Source organism: Lissotriton vulgaris, unplaced genomic scaffold (assembly GCF_964263255.1).
Source record: "Lissotriton vulgaris unplaced genomic scaffold, aLisVul1.2 SCAFFOLD_2229, whole genome shotgun sequence".
NCBI classification, from domain to species: Eukaryota; Metazoa; Chordata; class Amphibia; order Caudata; family Salamandridae; genus Lissotriton; species Lissotriton vulgaris.
The window spans coordinates 298,984-308,152 of NW_028246525.1; positions in this window are offsets into that span (position 1 = coordinate 298,984).

The following is a 9,169-nucleotide window of genomic DNA, read 5'->3' on the forward strand; positions in this document are numbered from 1 at the left end:
GAACAGTTGATGGGCTTCGAGACATAGAAGTCGTAGATGTTTTGATTCGGTGGCGCGAGGGGCTCTGGAAGGCGGGAGCTGCTGACATTCCAATGTGTGGCCAAACCGAATGATATTTAGGACCTACCGATCTGATGTTATGATCATCCAGCTGCGTAGACAGTGAGAAATCCGGAGAAGGAGGAACAGTAGACAGAACTAAGAGGCTGCTATTGCCCTGTCGACCACTTGCTGGCTGGCGAGAGAAAGATGCTGATTGACTCTGTCTTTGAGAGTATTGTGGTTTATAGGTTTGAGAGGATTGGGAATAGGAGGAGTACCGCTGTTGGTATCCTCCTCTATAGTTGGAAACATTCTTGCCTTTTGCCTCTCAGAAAGGTACCTCATGATACTGCAGCATGCCTAAGGACTTGGCTGTCTCTGTGTCCTTTTTAATATCCTGTAAGGCGTCATCTATATGCTTGCCAAAAAGCATATCACCATCGAAGAGCAAATCTAAAATCTTTTTTTGCACCTCAGGGCGAAACCAGGTAGCCCGAAGCCAACCTTGTCTTCTCCGAACCTGCCAAGGCACGAAAAGCAGTTGTGGCAATGTCCATGGCGCAGTCAATTATCTCTGAGGAAGATCGCTCCCCTTCCTCCAAAATCTTCCTTGCATCCGCCTTAGCACTGTCAGGTAGCTGATCCACAAACTGAGACAAATTGCACCACATTTGGCTATCATATCGTCCCAAAATTGCAAGTGCATTGGAGGCACGAACCAGGAGGCTGAACATTGAAGAGAATCTTTTACCCACATTGTCCAGGCATTTACCTTCCCTATCAGGTGGTGAAGCCAGAGGGGCCAATGGATTCTTTGATTTTCTCTGTGCCGCCTGGGAGATCACGGAGTCCAGCTTCGGTTGGCCAACCAGGCAAGCGGAACTACCATCAGGGGCCTTGTACTTTTTCTCCAGTCGTGTACCGGAATAACGGTAGCTGGAGACTGCATGACCTTCACACCTTCAGACCACACATGCTTTATGATGGGAATAGAGCGGATGGATTTCCTGTATGGCTCTTTGAAATCATAGAGGAAGCAGTCCGATTGAACCACTGGAACCTGAAGGCCAAACTTTTTTGAAGCTCTATTCATGAGATTATGGAAACCTCCGATGTCTGCTGGAGGGGAATCTACTGGATCCGGTGAAGGAGAAGGCAGGTCTGGAATAATATAATTGTCCCACTCTCTATCCGGGTTTGGGACCTCTGACACTGCCCGTCCATCAACAGAAGAATCATCGTCATTAGCCCCATACACTTGACCGGTGGTGATAGCCTGTCTCTCTTTCGAGGGTTCTTGTTCTGGTGGCTGAACCGCAGAAGCTGATGGAGGAGGTGGTGGTGGTGGAGGAGGTGGCTGTATGAACTCGGAGGATTGAGATGGAAATCTTCTCCTATAATCCATCAACATGATTTGTAATTCATTTATCAAAGAGTAGGGCATAGAAACCATACCCTGCTGGGATTGCTCCTGCGTTCTCTCCCTGGGAGGAGGTTGTCGCTGTTCTTCGTAATAGTCAACAGAGTCTGAGTCCTGCTATTTGACCTGGAGCTGAGATGGACTGTAGACATCCCCATATGGACTATCATCCTCCTCTGAGTAGTCTTCCTCTAGAAGTAATGCCGGAGGAAGGGGCGCCACCCTTCGCGGAGATGTCATCTCCGGTGTAATCTGGCGTCTTCTAATTGAAATTTTAACTTTTTGCACCGTCGACGGAGTCGTCGTTGACGTCATCGTTGGTGATGGAATTGATATATATATATATATATATATATATATATATATATATATTACCTACTGTCGGTCGCCAGTAGGTATTTATAGTTAGGATTTTTTCTCTACGGGTCTTTTGAAAATTCTATGTCTAATAACTTTGGCGTTTGTGGACGGAATCGGCTGAAATTTTCAGGAAAATGGCACATTTTGTTTCTGAGCAGCCCCTGAAAATTTGGGGGGGTTTCGTCAAGGGGGGCCGAGAAAAGAGGGGGGTCCCAAAACGCGTTTTTCCCATTCATTTTTCCATAGGGCGTGTGGCCTCACTTTTAGCTCGAACGGCTGAATGGATTTGCACGAAACTTAGCAAAATTGTAGGGACTGTTAGCCCGATGTGCCTTTGCTGGGTCTCAATATATGTGCTCCAGTGGATTTTGAGAAAGTAACGTTTTAAAAAACAGATATATCTGTGACATCGTCCCGGGTAGCGCTCCGGTTCGCGTACTTTTCGCGTTACGGAACTTTGCGAAGTGAAGCTGATTGGCTCTCCGGTGTCTGTCAACATTCTAACTAGTCCGGAACGGCCGCCATCTTGTCTCTCAGTAGGATCGAGAGACAAGAGGAGGAGAAAAACGAAGGGGGAATTTAATGAAAGGGGGCAAGGTAGACCCCTCTTGACCCCCAAGGAATGATGTTGGGGTTATTAAAGGGTCCCGTGGGGCAAATAAAAAAAATTGGATTTTTCGCGGTAGAAGCGCTTCCCGGTTCGCGAACCGGGTCGCGAAACGGGAATTCGCCATTTTGTGTTTCGTTTTAATTAAATTACAAGATGGAGGAAAAACAATGTGAGAAATGGGTATAAGGGGGTACGGGAGACGTATCCTGACCCCCTATGTTTTCTGAGGGTGGCTGAGGATGCTCATATATGTTGATACATGTCTTCCAGCGGCTGCGCGTGAGCGTTTTTTTTTTTGGGCTGCGTGACGTCTGTTAACGTTCGATTCGAAGGAAATCAGGAAGTGTTGACCGCCATTTTGTCACTGCGAGTAAATATATTGTTAAAAATAATTGTTATAAATTAATCCGTATTGATAAACATTGTCTGCGCCATCTTGCCTTTTTTCCAATGCCACACTTTTGTCGTGCACAGCAGCCATTTTAGATGCCTTGACCAGACCCACTCTCTGCACCCCGCCAATCCTCAGCATGGCTCCCCACCCTCGCAAGCATCTCCCCCACGCACTGGTCACCCCCGCTCTCTCTCTCATGCATGGGCCATAAACCTCCCCCCATCTGCGCTGCTCTTCCCTGAGAATCACACCCTGTGCCCGCCCGACACCTCCCTTTCACCCTATTCACTACCGCACCCTCTGACACTCCTCTTCCTCTGTGTCTGATTGTCCAGGCCGGTCCCAGGCTATCACCTAGCCCTGCGGATGTAGTTTATGGCCCCAACTGTAAAGAATCACCCCTCTTCAAAGGAGTTACAGTAGATCAAGGCCCCCACCCCATGAGATCCGTCACACCACACGCATTCCTACTATCTGATAACGATCCTGTATTGTGATTGGGGAGGGGATTCTCACTGTAAGGGTGTGTGGGACCGAGCCTGAAGCGGAAGATTCCAGGGATGCCTTTTTGTACATCAAAGTCTTCACAATTATGTGTCTCATTAAAAATATATAGCACTCCAACAAAGTAGTAGGATTATAACACTTTAATAACTTATAAATATAAGAGCAAAGAGCAACTCAACTTGGGAAGTACTTGTGAGCACTACAGACACCAGCAGGCGCTGTGAGCTGAGCCAAAGCCCACATTGGATGGTGTCAGGACATTAAAGGAGCGCTCATTATGCTCTGCATTGTTGAACATACTGCCTGTGAAAAAGTGCGTCAGCACGAAACGCGTCGGCGGCCTGAATCTTTCTTGTAAGGTATCCTGCCTGCTGCGCTGCATCTTCCCGATTAAAACTGAAGTTTACAGCCTATGTGTGGCTCTTCTAAAGGGGGCAACTCTCTTGTGTGTTTGATGTTTAGACTGCTGGCCCGGTCGTGTTGAAGAGCCCCACCGCATGAAAGCGGACCTGCGGTGATGGACATTGACAATCACCGATTTTGGATAGGCGGTTGGTTTTGTGGAAGGTATAAGAATGCAGCCCAGTGTGAATGGGACACTTTGCATACCCACTGGGGATTTGATTAGTTCTTACGTGACGGCGCAAAGAGCAACTCAACTTGGGAATTACTTGTGAGCACTACAGGCACCAGCAGGCGCTGCGAGCGGAGCCAACGCCCACATGGGATGGTGTCAGGACATTAAAGGAGTGCTCATTATGCTCTGCGTTGTTGAACATACTGCCTGTGAAAAAGTGCGTCAGCACGAAACGCGTCGGTGGCCTGAATCTTTCTTGTAAGGTATCCTGCCTGCTGCGCTGCATCTTCCCGATTAAAACTGAAGTTTACAGCCTATGTGTGGCTCTTCTAAAGGGGGCAACTCTCTTGTGTGTTTGATATATATATATATATATATATTCCGATGCGAGTGGTCAGCACTTGAGGGTGCACACGCGCAGACCGCAATCTTTATTTCTGGCATCCGAAGCACACCAACCTATGAGTGTTATGCCTGACGCGTTTCGGTTATTTCCTTAATCATAGGCTCACTTGACCAATGGCATGTCAGCTGACACTTTATTAAAACAGGCTCCAATCAGCTTATTACTTGCTCGCCCCACAGATTGCTGGGACTTGTAGTGTCATTCTGTTGCCTCCTGCCCAATTGGGATGGGTAAGTACAGTTCAACCTTCAGCGCTGTATGCGCCGTGATGTGCCTCTCTCTGCCCATCTCTGAATCAGTCCCGCCACAAACAGCAACAGCATGAATTGTGTGCCGTGGCCCCCTTTGGCAATCCTGGGGTGGTGCTTCCCTCCTACGCCTTGAGCGAGGCGCGATAATATTTTCCGATGCGAGTGCTCAGCACTTGAGGGTGCACACGTGCAGACCGCAATCTTTATTTCTGGCATCCGAAGCACACCAACCTCTGAGTGTTATGCCTGACGCGTTTCGGTTATTTCCTTAATCATAGGCTCACTCGACCAATGGCATGTCAGCTGACACTTTATTAAAACAGGCTCCAATCAGCTTATTACTTGCTCGCCCCACAGATTGCTGGGACTTGTAGTGTCATTCTGTTGCCTCCTGCCCAATTGGGATGGGTAAGTACAGTTCAACCTTCAGCGCTGTATGCGCCGTGATGTGCCTCTCTCTGCCCATCTCTGAATCAGTCCCGCCACAAACAGCAACAGCATGAATTGTGTGCCGTGGCCCCCTTTGGCAATCCTGGGGTGGTGCTTCCCTCCTACGCCTTGAGCGAGGCGCGATAATATTTTCCGATGCGAGTGCTCAGCACTTGAGGGTGCACACGCGCAGACCGCAATCTTTATTTCTGGCATCCGAAGCACACCAACCTCTGAGTGTTATGCCTGACGCGTTTCGGTTATTTCCTTAATCATAGGCTCACTCGACCAATGGCATGTCAGCGCTGAAGGTTGAACTGTACTTACCCATCCCAATTGGGCAGGAGGCAACAGAATGACACTACAAGTCCCAGCAAGCTGTGGGGCGAGCAAGTAATAAGCTGATTGGAGCCTGTTTTAATAAAGTGTCAGCTGACATGCCATTGGTCCAGTGAGCCTATGATTAAGGAAATAACCGAAACGCGTCAGGCATAACACTCAGAGGTTGGTGTGCTTCGGATGCCAGAAATAAAGATTGCGGTCTGCGCGTGTGCACCCTCAAGTGCTGAGCACTCGCATCGGAAAATATTATCGCGCCTCGCTCAAGGCGTAGGAGGGAAGCACCACCCCAGGATTGCCAAAGGGGGCCACGGCACACAATTCATGCTGTTGCTGTTTGTGGCGGGACTGATTCAGAGATGGGCAGAGAGAGGCACATCACGGCGCATACAGCGCTGAAGGTTGAACTGTACTTACCCATCCCAATTGGGCAGGAGACAACAGAATGACACTACAAGTCCCAGCAAGCTGTGGGGCGAGCAAGTAATAAGCTGATTGGAGCCTGTTTTAATAAAGTGTCAGCTGACATGCCATTGGTCGAGTGAGCCTATGATTAAGGAAATAACCGAAACGCGTCAGGCATAACACTCAGAGGTTGGTGTGCTTCGGATGCCAGAAATAAAGATTGCGGTCTGCGCGTGTGCACCCTCAAGTGCTGAGCACTCGCATCGGAAAATATTATCGCGCCTCGCTCAAGGCGTAGGAGGGAAGCACCACCCCAGGATTGCCAAAGGGGGCCACGGCACACAATTCATGCTGTTGCTGTTTGTGGCGGGACTGATTCAGAGATGGGCAGAGAGAGGCACATCACGGCGCATACAGCGCTGAAGGTTGAACTGTACTTACCCATCCCAATTGGGCAGGAGGCAACAGAATGACACTACAAGTCCCAGCAAGCTGTGGGGCGAGCAAGTAATAAGCTGATTGGAGCCTGTTTTAATAAAGTGTCAGCTGACATGCCATTGGTCGAGTGAGCCTATGATTAAGGAAATAACCGAAACGTGTCAGGCATAACACTCAGAGGTTGGTGTGCTTCGGATGCCAGAAATAAAGATTGCGGTCTGCGCGTGTGCACCCTCAAGTGCTGAGCACTCGCATCGGAAAATATTATCGCGCCTCGCTCAAGGCGTAGGAGGGAAGCACCACCCCAGGATTGCCAAAGGGGGCCACGGCACACAATTCATGCTGTTGCTGTTTGTGGCGGGACTGATTCAGAGATGGGCAGAGAGAGGCACATCACGGCGCATACAGCGCTGAAGGTTGAACTGTACTTACCCATCCCAATTGGGCAGGAGGCAACAGAATGACACTACAAGTCCCAGCAAGCTGTGGGGCGAGCAAGTAATAAGCTGATTGGAGCCTGTTTTAATAAAGTGTCAGCTGACATGCCATTGGTCGAGTGAGCCTATGATTAAGGAAATAACCGAAACGCGTCAGGCATAACACTCAGAGGTTGGTGTGCTTCGGATGCCAGAAATAAAGATTGCGGTCTGCGCGTGTGCACCCTCAAGTGCTGAGCACTCGCATCGGAATATATATATATATATATATATATATATATATATATATATAGAGAGAGAGAGAGAGAGAGAGAGAGAGAGAGAGAGAGAGAGAGAGAGAGAGAGAGAGAGAGAGGGGGGGACAGAGAGAATGTGTGTGTGTGTGTGTAAGTCAACGCATGTAGATGTGGAATTGACTAAAATGCTATGATTTACCCAAATTCATATCTTGATGTGTGAGTATGCATTTTGTAACTATATGTAATGTAAAACCCTGCACAGGGTTACATGTTGCCACTCCCATCACATTCTTAAATCTGATTGTAACCTGACCTCACACATACGATAAATCCTATGTTTTACCTCTTTGTTGCAAATACTCCTTCTACAATACACATGTTTTCTATAAAGTTCTTTTGCTTCTTGGAGTTAGGTCCAGGCTATCTTAAATACCTAAAATAATTAAATAACATATATGGTTGACTTTAGTGTAATTCTCCTCATGTTCCTTTAAAGCACCCTCTTCCATCTGTACATGTCACACTTCACCTCCACTTTGAACCACCTTTCCACCTTTCCATGATGATCCCATTTTCCTGCATAAAGTAAGATAATAAATGTGCCTCCCTTGGTTCTATTTCTCAATTTTATTTTTAGTAATACAATACTACAACTCTTATTCAAACAGAACTTTGAACAGTAAATGTGATATCACCGTAAACCATTTGGATTATTATTTGGGGTGGGTGGCTTTCCACCTCAACGAATAATCACAATCCTTTTCAGGGTGAACCCTTAAAGTCACTAAATTAACCTAGTTGATACGGCACAGATAAGACAGGCTTAACTTGGGGCAATGTTTAAAGTTTTTAAGCAGTACCAAAACAGTAAATAAGTCGAAATACAAAACAATAAAGCAGAATCAGAAAAACAAAGTAATACTTAATAAACAAATTGACACCAAAATGACAAACAATCTAATGAGAGAAACCTTAAGTAGGAATAACATCACGAAGTACAAAATGCCAATAATGGTCAATGGTCGCGGTAAACCGGGACCTAGGCGCAATGTGATGCTCAGGGCAATGGAGTGTGGGTCAGATACACCAACCAAGTTTGTCCTGGTCAAAGATTTTACCTTCTGACGTACATCCTTTAAGTCCTAATCCAACACAAGAATTCACTTCTACACAGGATGTCAGGCTGTGGTCAAACAGTAGGGTCCAGTCCAGCTCAAGTTTTCACTGGTGATCTGGGTAGTTGAGGGATATGTCCTTTTATGGCTTGTTGTGCCCCTGTAGCTTTAACAGGAGGTCAGCCATATGACCCTTGAAACCCGTTCCTTTATCATGGATACAAAAGAGAGCAGATCCATTCATTTCAGGGCTTTTCTCATGTTGCATTCAGCGGGTTCAATCCTTTTCTGATCCTTCTCAGGTCCAGGAGTGTACTGGAGTGGATGCCTAGAGGTGCCACATTTATGTTTGGCTTAAGCTATTAGATACCAATGACTCCTGGGTATGCCCTGGGTACACCCTAACCAATGCGTTAAAAGTTCCCTGGCCAAACCTACCCATCCTGGGCATTTTCAAGATGGTGAAAATCTTCAATTGTCCACTAACCAATGGGTGAAAAGTTCCCTGGCCAAACCTACCCATCTTGGTCATTTTCAAGATGGTGAAAGTCTTCATCACACTCATATTGGGCTCTGGGGGCTGGAGTGTATGTGGGGAGGCAAGTATGGCAATCCTAGTCTCTTCACCTATCTAACTCCAGTTTGAAGCAGCCAATAAACTCAGAGACATATGTTTGGTAAAATAAAGCAGGGGTTTTCAGTGGATACACAAGAATTTTTTTGGTATCCTGTTCCCCTTCCTTTTAAGTGTGCCCCCTGTGTTATTTATAAAACCCGGCATACCTGTTAAGCAGGAATTGACATGCATGCATAATTTGACAACATAATGTCAAAACAGATGCTCACAGCCCCATCTTAAAGATTCTACCAGGTTCAGAGGAGTCATCTCTGCCTATTCAGGTCAGCCAATTGTTTGTCTTGGGAGGCTTCTCACACCCTTTTTGCACCTATTCAAATGTTAAATTTAGGCAGGGAAAAGGTATATTTTTACATCTTGCCTTACCTTAATATGTATTAAAAATCTGATTCATGAACTGGATTTTTAATAACTATTAAAATAGTTGTTTAATTATTTTTGAGCTAGTCCTAATCCTGAGACACAGTTCTCGGATTTTAGTCTTTGCTCACTTTTTAGGTCTCGCCTGTCGATGCGCATGCGCATCGAGCAAGCGAGACTATTGGGACTTATCCACTCTTTCC